The sequence below is a fragment of the Danio rerio genome, chromosome 24 (assembly GCF_052040795.2).
Source record: "Danio rerio strain M-AB ecotype USA chromosome 24, GRCz13ab, whole genome shotgun sequence".
Classification (NCBI taxonomy): Eukaryota; Metazoa; Chordata; class Actinopteri; order Cypriniformes; family Danionidae; genus Danio; species Danio rerio.
Window position 1 is genome coordinate 9296132 of NC_141044.1, and position 17170 is coordinate 9313301.

A 17170-nucleotide genomic window follows, 5' to 3' on the forward strand; every position below is an offset into this window, starting at 1 on the left:
GCACGCAAATGCATCAGACCGGAAACGCAGGGTCATGCGTTAAGTTTTGCAGTTCTCTGCGGTGCAAAGTTCAAGCTTGGTGAACTCTGACCTGCGAAATCGCATCACACTTGACTGCGTGAGACCAATCGAGGATCAAAACATGACCTTTCTGGACAGAAATTTTAAACATGGAGCAATCGCTTGCTTTTTTTAATGTCTAATAATCTTGTTTGATCCCGCCCCTTTTCGTAGCGCTGTACGACAGAATTTCACACACACAAACTCTACTGTGACCGCAGCTTAACGTTGAGTTCACTGCATGATTTTAACCCTGATTTTGCCTCACCACCCAGTTTTTTTAAATCACCACAAATGCTAGAAATTGAAGGTAAATCGATGCTCATTCACTCAGGTCACAATCAAGCATTGCAAATGATCAAAAACCTAATCTGAGAGAATCGCCAACATGTTGCAGGCACAGACATGTTATTTCGGTAAAACTTCTTGTGTGTATTTGCAGTGTGATCTCAGCGTAAGTAATAGATTACAGGTTGGTAACAATGTACACAACGCCCTCTAGTGGATTTTTCATCTGAAACGTGCAACACAACCTACCTGGAGAAAAATAATTTGCAAGGTTTCACAAAAAAATGTAGGCTGAGGCATGTACTTAAATAGAGCCTTCATTGTATGTTAAAGCATTGTAGCCTCAGTTCAGGGGCGTCCACAAGGGATGGCCATGGCCGGATTAACCAATGGGGATTATGGGCAGAGGCCCAGGAGCCAGTACGCACATGGGTCCCCTGCGAGGGGGGAACAAATGCCAATTTTGGAGTGTCTATTTAGGCTAAGTGCGAATAGCACACGTCGTTGGAAAAAGCTAGCTGAGTGATTCACACACATCACCGTTTGATTGACAGTGACATACATAAGTAAAGAGCACAAATGACAGCAGCGTGAATGGCGTAGCTCGTAAAGTACATGGCAACATGATGCAATCGATCATGAACCTTGTTCAAATCCAGCGTCTGATGAACACACTCTTCTTTTTTTCCCCCACTCTATATCCGATTTTGCGTACTCTTCATCACGAGGAAGACAAGTAGGAATCATTAATAAGTGTGTTTATTATGGAAGAATTGGATTGGAGAGGTGTTATATCCAAAACAAATGCATTATAAGTTTATAATAAAGTTATACATTAAAATACATATTAATAAATTAACCTATAATTAATTAAATGAATTAAAACGACAGTATTTCATTTACCAGAAACAAAAATATAACATTACAATGAATTCATAATTTTTTTGTTTGCCACACCAAGACCTCAAATGGCCACCCCTAAGGATATTTTCTAGAGGCGCCACTGCCTCGGTTTCTTTTCTTAGCTGACAAGAGTGTCATCTTGTGTGCTTTTTATTTTAGATGACTTGAGCAGTCATAGATATTCATCTGAATACTTTGCTTATGACAAGTGGTAATTCGAGTTACTGTTGTATTACTGTTTGAGATTCTGAAATACTCAGTCTAGCCATCTGACAGCAACAACCATGCCACATCCTTCAATTTTAATGCCTTACTTCCTCATGCTGTTTGACCTTTATCAGATCACCCCTGAGCATCCCTAACTGAGTTGCTGCTATGTGATGGGTTGGTAAGATATTTGCGTTAACAAGCAGTTGAACAAATAAAGTGGCTAGAGAGTACGCTTTTAGTAAATCTTTTGGTGTGCTGGACAGGGTGAGTCTTGGGCTTTTCTGTTCCTTCTCTAAAATGAGTCCGGCTCATTTATCATCTCCCCCAGGAAAGATGTTTCTTGTGTCCCCAGTTGGCCCTTAAATCAGCCTGGCCACCGCTACACCCACACTGTCCAGGCAGCTTGACACACTTATAATGATGATGAAGTGGCCTTAACACATTTATCTGTGTGTGTGTGTGTGTGTGTGTGTGTGTGTGTGTGTGTGTGTGTGTGTGTGTGTGTGTGTGTGAGGAGCAGAAATACATACAGTGGCAGTCAAATATCTAGACACAATTGGCTAAATGTTTTATTTTATTGATTTTAATGGCTATTATGCTATGTTTTTAATATATTGTGCATTTGAGATCTGCATTCATGTGTGTGTGTGTGGTTAATTTTACACCTTTCTGTCAATACTTTAATCTAGGGCAGCATCGATATGAATATGCGCAGGTGTGTGTATAATTTAATTTCAGTATTTCAGCTTTTCTAACGCCGCTCAGTTTGATTAGGAAATTAAAGTGATACAGTTCCAGGCTTTTTGACTTTTCTTCCATCTGGGTAAGTTTTTTAGTTGAAAGAGCCTCTGCTAAAAGCCTCATCAGACCCAGGAAAAACCCTGACAAACATAAAAACATAAAGAATAAATAATAATAAAATATGTAGATATTTTCAATGGCACCCTAACCATACACACCGAATTCAACATATCAGTTAAATTGTAGAGACTACAAGACCTGAAATGGATCTTCAGAATTAGGAAAAGTGCAGCAGGGTTTATACTTTGTCAGAAAAACGACATGGTTTTAATGTGTTTCTTTTGAACAATGATTTGAAGAAGGTTAATTGAGTAATCAGACACAGAATGAAGAATATGTACATATCTGCAAAATGCACCCTGACCATACACACCAAATTCAACACACCAATTCCATAGTAGAGACTCCAAGACCTGAAATGGATCTTCAGGATCAGGATTAGGACAAGAGCATCAGATTTTAAACCTCATGTTTATTAAATACGGTTTATTATTTATTAATAAATAATAATATTATAATATTAACTAATATTATAATATTAACTAATATTAATTAATATTGTTATTGATTATTAGATATTATTAAATATAAGTTTATTAAATAATCAGACACTACATACCAATTCCATAGTAGAGACTCCAAAACCTGAAATGGATCTTCAGATCAGGATTAGGACAAGAGCAGCAGGTTTTAAACCTTAGGTTTATTAAATAGGGTTTATTGTTTATTATTATTTATTAATAAATAATAATATGAACTAATATAATATTAACATATATTATTATTATTATTATTATTATTATTATTATTATTATTTATTATTAAATATTAGACACAGACAAAAAACTCTAACAAGCGTAAAAACAAACAAAAACATGAAGAATAAAGTTATATCAAAATATGTACATATCTGCAAATTGCACCCTGACCATACACACCAAATTCAACACACCAATTTCATAGTAGAGACTCCAAGACCTGAAATGGATCTTCAGGATCAGGATTAGGAAAAGAGGCAGCAGGTTTTAAACTTTAGGTTTATTAAATAAGGTTTATTATTATTATTTATTATTAAATAATATTATTATAATATTAACTAATATTAATTAATAATAATATTATTATTATTTATTATTAAATATAGGTTTATTAAATAATCAGACACAGAAAAAAAATTCTAACAAGCGTTAAAAACAAACAAACATGAAGAATAAAGTTATATTAAAATATGTACATATCTGCAAATTGCACCCTGACTATACACACCAAATTCAGCACACCAATTTCATAGTAGAAACTCCAAGACCTGAAACGGATCTTCAGGATCGGGATTAGGAAAAGAGCAGCAGGTTTTAAAACTTTGACAGAAGAACTAATGTGTTTCTTTTGAGCGATGATTTAAAAAAAAATTAAATAAGATGACATGCAAAACGTGAAGTGGGTCTCCAAAATTGGGAATCAAGCAACCATGAAATCAAATTTGAAATTCCTAATTCCAGCTATAAGAGAAAACATTCTCTTTAGTGATTGCACTGTTTTTACAACTTTTTAAAAAATTGTTATAGATGATTGATTGTTAAAGAGTGAAATAAAAACATAATTTAAAAAAAATAATATGTAAAATTTGAAAATGTTAACAATAAATAACCAAGATCTTAATAATCAGAAATAAGCCACTTAATAGTGAGAATTTAAAATTAAAGGGATAGTTCATCCAAATAAATATGTAATTATGTCAGCATTTACCATTTGTTTTAAACCTTTATGAGTTTCTTTCTTCGGTTAAACACAAAATAAACTCTTTTTTTTTTTTAAATGCATGTAGTATAAATAATGTAGTATTTATTTTACCTACGGAAGTCAATGATTTTCATCTTTCTTCAAAATATCTTGAAATGTGTTCAACAAAAGAAAGAAACTCAAAAAAGTTTGTAACCTGAGGGAGAGTAAATAAATAGTGAGTACATTATCATTTTGGGTGAAATATCACTTCAAAGTATTTCAAAGTATTATTGAAAACGATAGCCACAAATCAATGGACTAGACATTGGAAAGATATTTTGTCCAATGATATTTCCATAACACTTTATATTCACAAATGAACTCATGTTAGTTCTTGATTAGTACATGCTTTGACTCATATATTTCCCTATAAAGTAATGTTTAGTTGACATATTATTACATCACTATCCATGTACTCTTATTGTAAGCTGTTATCAATATTTCCAAAGGAAAATATGCATATTTTTTATTTCTTAAGTTGTTTATTTATTTATTTATTTATTTTTAAAATGAATGACTTGATAGAAAATTAGGAAATAATTATACATATATATATATATATATATATATATATATATATATATATATATATATATATATATATATATATATATATATATATATATATATATATATATATATAAAAATAAATGTCATCTTTATTCACAAAACATAATAATAACTGTAGGTCATTCAGGTCAAAACACGTGTAATACGGTATATAAACACGATATATAAACTTTCGAACTGGGTAATTAACAATATTAATCATCTGTTATGTGAAGCTTATACAGCACAGTAAAATACTACATAATAGAATACTAAATACATTATAACAGCTGTGAAAGCTCTTGTTGATTATTTTTTTCACCGAGAGGTGTGACTTTAGTGAGGAAAATATAATGTACAGATCATTCAGACAAACTGAGGGATGAGGGTTGAAATATTTTATTTTCTATTATTTTCACCATAGTGGAAGATTATCATAATTCAAAACGCTGTAGTCTCTCGAGAGGACAAATGTGGGAATGTAGTCTGCGCGCAGGACCAACTGGACCTCCTGAATCCATTCCGCAGTTTGTCTGTGTCCGGCTCTTTCCTCCGCGCCGCTGATGCTACTGCAGGACTGTGCGCGCAGACGGTGAAGCGCGCGCGGCAGTGAGAGGACTCGGCAGCAGGGGGACCTCCTACCCACCGCAACCAGGGCTTTAATTCCGTTCTCTGCAAGACCCCAACGGAGTCCACCGCTGAGATCCACACAACCCGCACGGTTACGGATTAAATGCATTTAACAATCTGTTTCCCCGAGAAAACTGTGTTTATCTGCGCCGTAAAACTCTCAAGGTAAGAAGCGTGCGCGTAATTGACAGCTTAATTTCATGTGCAATTGTTGGACGCGGTGTGTGCTTTGCCTGGCTCGCGCGCCGGTTTGAACGTAGGCTACTGCGAGGATGATTTCCACAACGTAGATTAAAAGCATGTGTCAGTTGTGTCATTATGTGTTATTGTCTCATCCCTCACTGTTTTATCTTGTGGGAAGCGCTTTAATTCTCAACATGTCACTGCCATCGATCCTAGGGCTGCGGGGAATTGGACCGCACTCAAGTGACCATAAGGTGCGACAGTGAACTGTTGATTGTGAGGCTGCCTGAGTCTTGGCGTTTAATTTTAGACGTAGAACAGCATGGATGTGTTATAATAAACACAACAATTGACTTTTGAAGTGATCGGGTTTCATTTACGCTTTTACAAGTTCACGCATATACAGGCAAATGGATGTTATTACGCACGGATCGATACGAGTGCACTAAACATAACATGTCATGGTAAATAAATCGTCCTGTTTAGAACACATGAACTGCATCTAATCAAGTCAATTATGACGTAACGTAGTATTGTTTTGTAGCGCGTAAATGCGCAGAGATGCGTGTGTGAATGCATAATAAACTGCATGTGTTCTGTTATTCATATATTCAAAAAAATAAACAAATAAAAATAAACAATGGACAAAACTTCACATGTAAGCTTAAATAGTAAATATCCTTTCCATAAATGTTATAATCTAAAAACCACAAATAACATTTCAATAAGTCAACATTTAATGATTTGTGGATTTTATAATTTACAATTTTGTTTGGAATTGATTTCTGTGATTTAGTTGAAGGAGCTACTAAAAATACATAAACTGCAATATCCATGCATAAACTCAGTAACATTAAAAATCTAAACCAGTCCTATCAGTTTAGGACAACATTATTTGAAATGCTAACTCAGAACTGGAAATTCTGTCATCATTTACTCATCCTTTAATTGTCACAAACCTGTTTGAGTTTATTTTTTAGCATAATTTTGTTTGTGTTTAAGTGAAGGAGCTACAAAAATATAAAGTGCAATATGCATGCATGAACTCACTGAGATTGGAAACCTAAGCGGTCTTATCAGTCAACATTCTTTAAAGGGATAGTTCACTCAAAACTGGAAATTCATTTACTCACCTTTTACTTGTCACAGACCTGTTTGACTTAATTTTAATTTATTTTTGAACACAAAAGAAATTATTTTGAACATGTTGAAATGGTAACCTTTGACTTTCATTGTGTTTTTTCTTACCATGGAAGTCAGTGGTTACTAGTTTCTTTAAAATATCTTCTTTTGTGTTCAGCAGAACTAGGAAACTCATGAAGATTTGGAAACATTGGTGAGTAAATTGTAAATTTTTGTGTGAACGTTCCCTTTAAGGTTTTTATTTTTTATTTTTTATATATATATATATATATATATATATATATATATATATATATATATATATATATATATATATATATATGTATTTTTTTTTTTTTACTATTGTAAACAATAGATGTATGGCAGTGAATAGGGCTTCCTGAGTATTGATTGTTAGGCATTTTGGCCAATTTATAATATAGTTTTTGGGTAAATTTTGTTTATACGACAAAAATGAAAATAGCAAAACTAGTGGAGTGGAGTGGATGTGCACATGCAATTTTTATTTTATTTTAAAGGGCTCCATAAATCATCTTTTGTAAGCTGTTTAGACAGAACTGTGGAAATATACAGGGTGAGCTATTTATATGGATACACCTTAATAAACTTATTGGGAATTTCACAAGAAAAACAATGGTGTGCTTGGTTTTAAACGTAGCTTTATCTTTCATGAGTTATTTACAAGCCCCCTCACATACAGTAGACTAATGTGCCACAAACAGGACGTTAATATCACCAACCATTCCCATTTTATTAAGGTGTATCCATATAAATGGCCCACCCTGTAGCATGTCCACAGACATATGATATAAAGACAATAAGTCCCTTTTTTATGTCCTGATGTTAAAATAGGATCCAAATCCCTCCCATTTCAAGGTCGACTGCAATGTGACATAGGAGTGTTGTTCCCCACCCACCGAGTTGATTGACAACTGTGTAATAACATGTCTATGTAGTAACACACACTTATAATTGTATCAACATGACATGACGTGCGCAAAGCAACCAGGAAAATTAACTGTTCATCTCTCTGTGATCATCAATCATCATCCAATGTAATCAAGAATGAAGTTTACAAGTTTTTAAAACAGTGCATGTCGGCCCCAATAGCCTTGTGGTTAGTTTTGTGTTCACAGCATATATATCCTTACAGTATATGTAAATCCATACAGCTGTGGATATTAACATGTATCCTGTCACATTTGCCATGCTAAAACAGTGCAAAGTTGAAAGTGCACACTGTGTGTGTGTGTGTGTGTGTGTGTGTGTGTGTGTGTGCGCATGTGCATGAACTTTGTGACAACATTGTGTGTGACTCATCATTGCAGAAAGACTTGAATTAACTCCACAACAAATACATCAAATAATCATTGGGAAAGTTCTTACTGTAGTATTTCTTGTTTAATGTTTTGTGAGATCTGCTTCCTTCATGTCTGTCACTGTGTTGTTTATCTGACGTAGCCGAGGTGGAGATTGAGGCACACTCTGACAGGCAAATGGGGAACGGTGGGCGGGGAGAACCAGCATTAAAGGCACAGGCAACAAAAACAACTACATTGTGTTCAGAGTAAAAAAAAAAAATCCAATACTCTGAAAGGTATCTGATGGGTGTTTTGTGCTGAAACTTTACAGACACATTCTGGAGACACAAAAGACTCATCTTAAATCTTGAATAAGGGGTAAAATAGGTGCCCTTTAAGTGACATCACCAACTATTTGCCTTTTTTATAGTGAAGAAAAAGTATGTTGTGTAAATGTACCCGATAGTGCTTTAAAGATGTGGATTGGGAATTAGATTTATGGAGTAGCGTTGTCTTTTCCTTTGTAGATGGTTGTTATGGAAAATGGATCTGAAAGAATGAGGAAGTAAATGAATAAAATATATGAGAGGGTCCTAAAGGATATAAATAGAAGCACAAGAACACATGTTCACTATCATCAAATAAGCTTCCCATTGATTTTTTTATCACCCTGCTGGCCAGGACTGATTTGCTCACTGAAGTTGAGCCTGGTCAGTACCTGGATTGGAGACCTCCTGGGAACACTATACAGTAGTTTGCTGCTGAAAGAGGTCGGTTTGAGGCTACTAGTGGTGCTTGCTTTGTCAGGCTGGGTCTTAATGCCTTAGTTTGATGATGCTTTTTCCATATTATTACTATCCTTTCGCTGAGGTATTAAACTAAGGGGTCCCACTTTATATTAAGTGGCCTTAACTAATATGTACTTACACAGGAATTAATAGTTTGTTACATGTATTTACTGTGTACTTATGCTTGATTAAATACATGTATGTAATTACATCTGTAATTAACTTTTGTAATTACATTTGTAAATACACTGTTGACCATCCCTAATACTTAACCCACCCTTAAACCTACCCATGCCACCAAACTTGTCCATTGCCCAACCTCTATCCCAACTCAATAGCACCAAAAGTGTTCTTAAATACATTATAAACACAGTAAGTACATTGTATTTATTTTTTGATGTAAGTAGATAGTAGTTAAGGACACTTAATATAAAGTGGGACCAACTAAGGATCTGAATCTCTGTGGTCATTAAAATCCTATAGTATTTTTTGTGAAAAGTGTAACCCCGTTGTCCAGGTCAAATTCCCTCCACCGGCCCTTATCAGTCATGGCCTTCTAGCAAAGCTTAAAGTGGGTCATGTACTAAGTGAAATGCAGCATTCTTAAAACCTGAACATAATATATTATGTATAGTTTGCCCTTTCTCTTTCTTTGTTGCTGTTTTTAAAATACCTTGACTCAAGCTCTTTGATGCTACTCAATGAATGAATCAGAACCTGTGTATTATGATGATTAGATTCGGATTTGGACTTCCTCTTTGGTGTGTGATAAGCGTTTCTGTGAGATATCGTTGTCCAATGCAACACAGGCTCCTTGGAAATACATGCTTCGGTCTACATTTTATTTTAACATACAGTCAAGCCTGAAAATATTCACATCCTGGCGAATTCTGAACTAAAGTTTTGTTCAAATGTAAATAAAAGCTGAGACTTTTTTCTGTCATGATGTACATGATCTTATTGTCTTATTATTTTGGGAGAATCCTGTGTCATTTTCATTTAATCATTCATTCATTTATTTTCTTTTCGGCATAGTCCCTTTATTAATCTGGGGTCGCCACAGCGGAATGAATCGTTAACTTATCCAGCATGTTTTTACGCAGCGGATGCCCTTCCAGCTACAACCCATCTCTGGGAAACATCCACACATACCCATTCAAGTAACCCACGCGAACGCAGGGAGAACATGCAAACTTCCCACAGAAACGCCAACTGACCCAGCCGAGGCTTGAACCAGCGACCATCTTGCTGTAAGGCAACAGCACTACCTACTGCACCACTGCATCGCCTGTGTCATTTTCAGTCAAAAGGGGTATAAGTAATTTCAGGCTTGACTACATTAAAAGGCAGCTTTTAGGTAAAACGGTCACTACAAGCAAGTAGATGCCAACAACTTTTGTGCCTTTTTACACAAAATATGTATATTTTTTTAATTTGCGTGGAAGATGCAATATGCATTCCACTTTTATTTGCACAGAATTTTGCATGGTTGCACATTTGCATTGACTTCATATGTAATTTACTACAGTGAATTTACTAGAGCTTGTCAATCAGTCTGCTAACCTGGGGTGCGTTTCCCAAGCCTAACTTACGACTGAACTATCATAGTGCGATGCATCGTTTGGGAAAAGAACCATGTAGTAACGAGTGTTTCCCAAAACCCGTAGTTTCTCTGTTGCAGATCCATCGCTTGAACCATGTTAGTTAAAATGTAAAACGCCCATAATGATGGTCTAAACGGGGTGGAGTAACTACTTCTTTTGAGAAGAACCCCATCATTTCTTTGTGCAAATTATATTGTTTTACACACACACACGCACACACACACACACACAAACACACAGACACACACACACACACACACACACACACACACACACACACACACACACACAAACACACACACACCTTTTCCATATTAAGTAAATGTATGAAGTAAATGTAAATTGCACATATAGGACCCATGTTTCCTTTACAAATATCATTAAGAATATTACATATTCTATTCTAAATTAACATAAAATCACTTACAAAAGCTAACACCTATTCTTATATAATATATAAATCATTTAAATAAATAATGAAGCTGTTTATTAAAAAAATGAAATTTTATATTTATTATTTTTTAGGAAATGAAAAAAATCCTACTTTAATATTATTAATAATAACAATAATAATAATAATAATAATAATAATAATATAATAATAATAATAATAATAATAATTATTATTATTATTATTATTATTATTATTATTATGTAAGATATTGTTTACTTATTTTTAATTTTTTAAAAAGTCTACTTTTACAGTTTGACATGCAAACCACTGCAGAAATGTTCTAACCAGCAGGCCCATGTCATATACAGCACAGAGACTTAATAAATAACCCACTATAAATTATAAGCATTAACGTATGCTATGTTTTTTGTTTTCATAAGCTTTGGAGACAAAACAAATTCCGCTTTTAAATAATAGCTCACCTATAGCTTTCGCCATGAGGCTGTGTTCCAAATGACATCAGTGTTTTCAAAGTGCACTGCAAAGAGAACACAATTGTAAACAGGAAGATCGCTAAAACGGAACTGTAAAAATACTTTGAAAGCAAATTACACATATGAGAGATGACTTTAATGCGTTTTTATTTTTAATCATTCCGAGTTTAAATGTTAGAATGTTTCTAAATGAATAGGGCATGGGGGGATAACTGATAATAGAACACAGCCAAAAACTATGTTTCTAACTACTGCTCCAGACGTGTAGTTGCAAGCGCAGAAGTTTGCGAGACAGTTTGCGAATGTTCGTTGCAATGATGGATTTGGGAATCGGCAAATCAACAAACTATGCTTGTAACGACAAAACTTGTGACCTTAGTTGGCTAACGATAGTCTTCTCCCGCACTGGTGAGTAAACTTGAAATCAGGTTGGCAGATAGTGTGTCTTCAGTCTTGTGATGCGGTCTGAAGCAACAATTCTGGTGAGCTGACTCCAACAGCTGACTGATATAGCACTGATAATGGCAGCTGTGGAGCCAACCTCAGCCAATTCAACTGGCATTTCATTGGCCCGCTTTCTTACTCTTCAGAGTGATTGGTCGTCTAACAAACTCCCAAGTCTGTTTACTACAGACGCACGTTGAAGTTTCCTTTATGAAGGGGATAAGCTTATCACTTTGTGAATTGAAAACAGTAACTTCAGAATGAGCTATATTGAAACAAAAAAGCTGTTAAAATAGAGAAATCACAGACAATTGAGCTGCCAAATTGGCCAGTTAGCGGAAAAGTTCATTTCAGCTCTAGGCAGATAATTAATATATAAGTGGTTGATTCACTCATGCTATTGCTTTTACACTCAGGTAATGATGTTATCTATTTTATGTCAAAACCCTAAACTCAACCCTCACACAAAGCATTGCAGTTTTACAGTTTTATGTTAAGGCAGCATGTGTAAAAAAAAAAGACCCATGCAATACCCTGCTGGCTGGTTTTTGGCAATGGAAGTTACATTTATATTGTTAACAGTCCATTAATTCCACTATTTTGGTAGTGAGTGTATTTGTGCTCGAGATGGAAAGAGATATTCTACGTCCACAGCTCACGCCTCTGCAAATACTTCATTTCTAGGCTCTTTGCAATCTGTAGCTGCCAGGCTGGCCATCCCTTCATCTGTCAGACAAAATACACTGAGCAGCATGAAGCAGTTTTTATTTCCCGTCTCATTTTATGCCCATGTTTATGCTGACTGGTGGTCAGTCCAGTTCAGCAGAATGCATTAGGACTTGAAGTACTTCACGCTAAACTGCATACGTTTATTGTGTGTTCGTTGATTCTATGGCACAGCATGAATGGTTGTCTTCTATCTAGTTTGAGGACATGGTTGTTGTTGTTTTTTTTTTGCCTTTATAAATGTGTGTTTGGGGTGTTGCGTGTTCATCAGTAATGTGCTCACATATTCATGCCACACACAGAGCTTCTGGGCTTTGTGCTTCAGGGGATTTAAATGGACCAAAGATGTTCTCAGAAAACTAAAGATGCTTCATATTTAAAATGTTTTATTTTTAACACAAGAGCTAATCTCTCCAAGCTTGTTTTGTCTGTCTGTCTGTCTGTCTGTCTGTCTATCTATCTATCGACAGGTCTGTCTGTCTGTTTATCCATCCACCCATCCATCCATCCATCCATCCATCAGTCTATCTATCTATCTATCTATCTATCTATCTATCTATCTATCTATCTATCTATCTATCTATCTATCTATCTATCTATCTATCTATCCATCCATCCATCCATCCATCCATCCATCCATCCATCCATCCATCTATCTACAGATCTATCAGACTGTCTGTTTATCCATCCATCCATCCATCCATCCATCCATCCATCCATCCATCCATCCATCCATCCATCCATCCATCCATCCATCCATCCATCATCTATATATCCATCCATCCATCCATCCATCCATCCATCCATCCATCCATCCATCTATGTACAGATCTATCAGTCTGTCTGTTTATCCATCCGCCCACTTATCCATCCATCCATCCATCCATCCATCCATCCATCCATCCATCCATCCATCCATCCATCTATCTATCTATCTATCTATCTATCTATCTATCTATCTATCTATCTATCTATCTATCTATCTATCTATCTATCTATCTATCTATCTATCTATCTATCGACAGATCTGTCTGTCTGTCTGGTCATCCATCCATCCATCCATCCCTCCGTCCGTCCGTCCGTCCGTCCGTCCGTCCGTCCGTCCGTCCGTCCGTCCATCCATCCATCCATCCATCCATCTATGCGCCCATACTGTAGGTCTGTCTGTCTGTCTTCCTGTCTGAACTGCCTGGAGGCAAGGACATCAATAATGAATGTTTTTCTGATTGGTGCACATGGTGGCACATGGCAGTAATGAGAATCTCTAAATAATAAACCAAACTTGAAAAAGATTTTTTTTGTCCTTTTGAAATGCTTTTTTTTATATGGATGCAACAGCATCTTTTCTACAGCAACTGCTAGAGCCACATGATTCTTAAACACTTAAGATTACTTTTTTTGGTTTACATCTAATGACTATGTCCTTTTTTTTAGATGTCTTGGTTCCATTTTGTGCTTATCATTGGCTGGTTTCAATTAGTCCAGAGTTTGTTTGAAAATGACCAATACCCATCTTTTAACAGAATTTTGGGTCAGCTTATTTGGTGTGCACCAGGCTTCGCATGACAGTATTTACATTAATGCAAATGAACCGCAGAGCAATCGAATTAAAACCTGCATTTTCAATGGCAAAAACAAATCTGTCTTCAATTGGTAATTTTCTCCCAGGTGAATCTTGACTCTTTCTAAAGAAGGTGCATCTCAAAGAAAATTATTATTAACACTTTAGAATAACTATAAGTTATAACTAGTTAATAGTCGATTATTAAACTGTTAGTTAATGAGTTATAAATGACTTAAATGGTTAAAAATAGTTAAATTAAAAGTTAATCCGCTTTTTAAGTGTGACGTCACGCGAAGCGGCTTCCAGGTTCAAGCGCTCTATTCAACTGAATGGGGAGACTCATGATATGCTTATAATAAACGTTTACAAAGCCATTTAATGCTTTTAAAAATCACAATCGCAGTGTATATGTCCATGCCTAATATCCGATGCAAAGAAAGTGATTAATTTTTTATAAATTGTTAAATTTTTTGTATTTGACATGCAGCAAGCCCAGAGATTGTTGTGTACACTATGATTTTATATAAAATTATCTTTAATGTGTGATAGGAATAAAACGTGATCATAAACGAATGATTTCTCCACTCAAATGAATGGCGGCTTGGACCCGGAAACAGTATTACATCCGTCACAAACACGTCACCACTTAACAAGCGGATAGTTTGTTAATTATTTATATATGTTCCTTATAGATAACCAGTAAAAAAATCACTTACAAGCTGTTAGTTAACAAGTTATAAATGACTTGTTAAATGTATTTTAATGATTTAAAACTACCTAATGAATTAGTAATAGATCATGAGAAAACTGCTAGTAAAATACTTACTAAAGACTTGTTAAGTATCAGTTAATAGTTTGTGTATGTTATTGGGATGTTCTAGTTGCAACTATTCTTCATTTCTTAACTGTTAGTAAATTAGGAATAGTTGCAATTTTAGAATAACAACCCAATAACATACATAAGCTAATAACTAACACTTAACTAATATATTAACTCACACTTTACAGAGCAGCTGCTCATACAGTAGTTTAACCATCTACTAATACTAGTGAAACTTTTGTAGAACTTTTCTAATAAAAGACTTTTTTTATTTTATTTTGTTTTTATGTTTAGTACAAAAAGTATCCAAACCTCATGGGTTTGTTCTCTGTTGTATACTGCTGTTCAGCCATGTGATGGCTCAGTATGTGTGTCTCTATACATTTAACACAATGTTCAACATTTCATCTGTGGAGTTTCTTTGGTAAATACAGCACACAGAAAAGCCTATGAGTGGAACAAGGTTAAGGTACAAAACTTTTATATTTAAATATCACATCAAATGTCTGTAGCTTGAACTTGTTCAATCCATTTGCTGTTCTACAAAGTTTCACTGGTATTAGTAGATTGTTAACAAACTAAACAACCGATCTGTATAGTGTGAGTTATTATATTAGTTAAGTGTTAGTTATTAACTTATGTATGTTATTGGGACGTTATTCTAGTTGCAACTATTCCTCATTTACTAACTTAATCAATGAAGAATAGTTGCGACTTTAGAATAACATCCCAATAACATACACAAACTATTAACTGATACTCAACAAGCCTTTAGTAAGTATTTTACTAACAGCTTGTTCATGATCTATAACTAATTTATTAGGTAGTTATAAATCATTAAAATACAGTTAACAAGTCATTTAGAACTTGTTAACTAACAGCTTGTAAGTTATCCATTGGCTATCCATAAGGCACAGTTATAAATAATTAACAAACTATTAACTTTTATTTAACAAGTCATTTATAACTCATTAACTAGTTATAATAAGGGACAGTTCTAAAGAGTTACCGAAAATTGTCTAATGTTCACATTTCTAGTTTTGTTTTGTTCCTTCTCGGTGCAGTGCTGTGCTGTCTTTTCCTTTCTGCATCACAATGACATGATTTGTCAAGAAATTACAGTACAAACAGCAAAAAAAGACATAGTTTACATCAGAATACCCCTCCGTTATACTGACATCATGACTAAGTAAACTGACTGTCTTATCAATGCACAATGACACAAGGACCTGCCGTTCTAATGGCACTGACATGTTCATTGATACAGAAATTAAATTTTGAGAGATGACCTATTAGGATTTTGAGCAGGACACTAGGTTTTGCAGGTAATCCATGGTGTTTTGGTATAAGTAAGCTATGTGTCACATATATATGTACCTGGTCTAATAGAAGAATGGATCAGATTGGTGGTTCATTCTGATAATCCAGCAATTAAGCAGTGTGTTTGTTTGGTGCTGTCTATGTTTGTGTATGTGTGTGAATGAGAGACAGCGCGATGCTGTGTGTCTATGTGTGTGTGTGTTTATACAGACAGCTTGTTATAGCCACCTACCAAAATATAACACTGCGTATGGAAAGCATCGTCAATGCACCGAGATATCGAATTTAACTGAATCGATGGCATGATAATCGTAACTGAACCGAACCGTGAGACCAGTATAGGTTCACACCTCTATAAGTTATATATAAATTCTTTTACCAAGCTAAATCCAAAAATTGGCAGTCCTGGCCGAATGGATTAAAAATGGTAAAACTTAACTGTTTAACTTTTTGGGAGATGTATTTACATTTAGTCATTTAGTAGACGCTTTTATCCAAAGCAACTTACAAATGAGGACAAGGAAGCAATTTACACAACTGTAAGAGCAACAATGAATAAGTGCCATAGGCAGGTTTCAGGTCTGTAAAGTCTAAGAAGGAAAGTATTAGTAGTATTAGTATTTTTTTTTTTTTTTGGGTACAGTTAGTGTGATATCCAGAGAGGCAATTGCAGATTAGGAAGTGAAGTGGAGACTAGTTGAGTTTTTAGTCGTTTCTTGAAAATAGCGAGTGACTCTGCTGTTCTGATGCAGTTAGGGAGTTCATTCCACTAACTGGGCAGATTAAGCGTGAGCGTTCGCGAAAGTGATTTCTTCCCTCTTTGGGATGGAACCACGAGGCGACGTTCATTCACAGAACGCAAGTTTCTGGAGGGCACATAGATCTGCAGAAGTGAGAGCAGATAAGAAGGAGCAAGGCCAGAAGTCACTTTGTAGGCAAACATCAGAGCTTTGAATTTGATGCGAGCAGCAACTGGCAGCCAGTGCAAACGGACTAGCAGCAGAGTGACATGTGCTCGTTTAGGTTCATTGAAGACCACTCGTGCTGCTGCGTTCTGGAGCAGTTGATGAGGCTTGATAGAGTTAGCTGGAAGCCCAGCTAGTAGAGAGTTGCAGTAATCCAGTTTGGAGAGAACAAGAGCTTGAACAAGGAGTTGAGCTGCATTT

The 17170-nt window shown here is 35.3% G+C and overlaps 1 protein-coding gene across 9 annotated transcripts in view; it reads left to right on the forward strand.

Moving 5' to 3' along the window:
* Positions 1-5180: 5180 nt before the first annotated feature.
* Positions 5181-17170, forward strand: part of dlgap1b (discs, large (Drosophila) homolog-associated protein 1b) — a 253870-nt gene continuing 241880 nt past the window's right edge. For all 9 annotated transcript variants that reach the window (XM_087309262.1, XM_087309266.1, XM_087309271.1 and 6 more), the window contains exon 1: positions 5181-5388. The gene's annotated coding sequence lies outside the window, so the exon portion shown is untranslated. The remainder of the gene's footprint in view (positions 5389-17170) is intronic.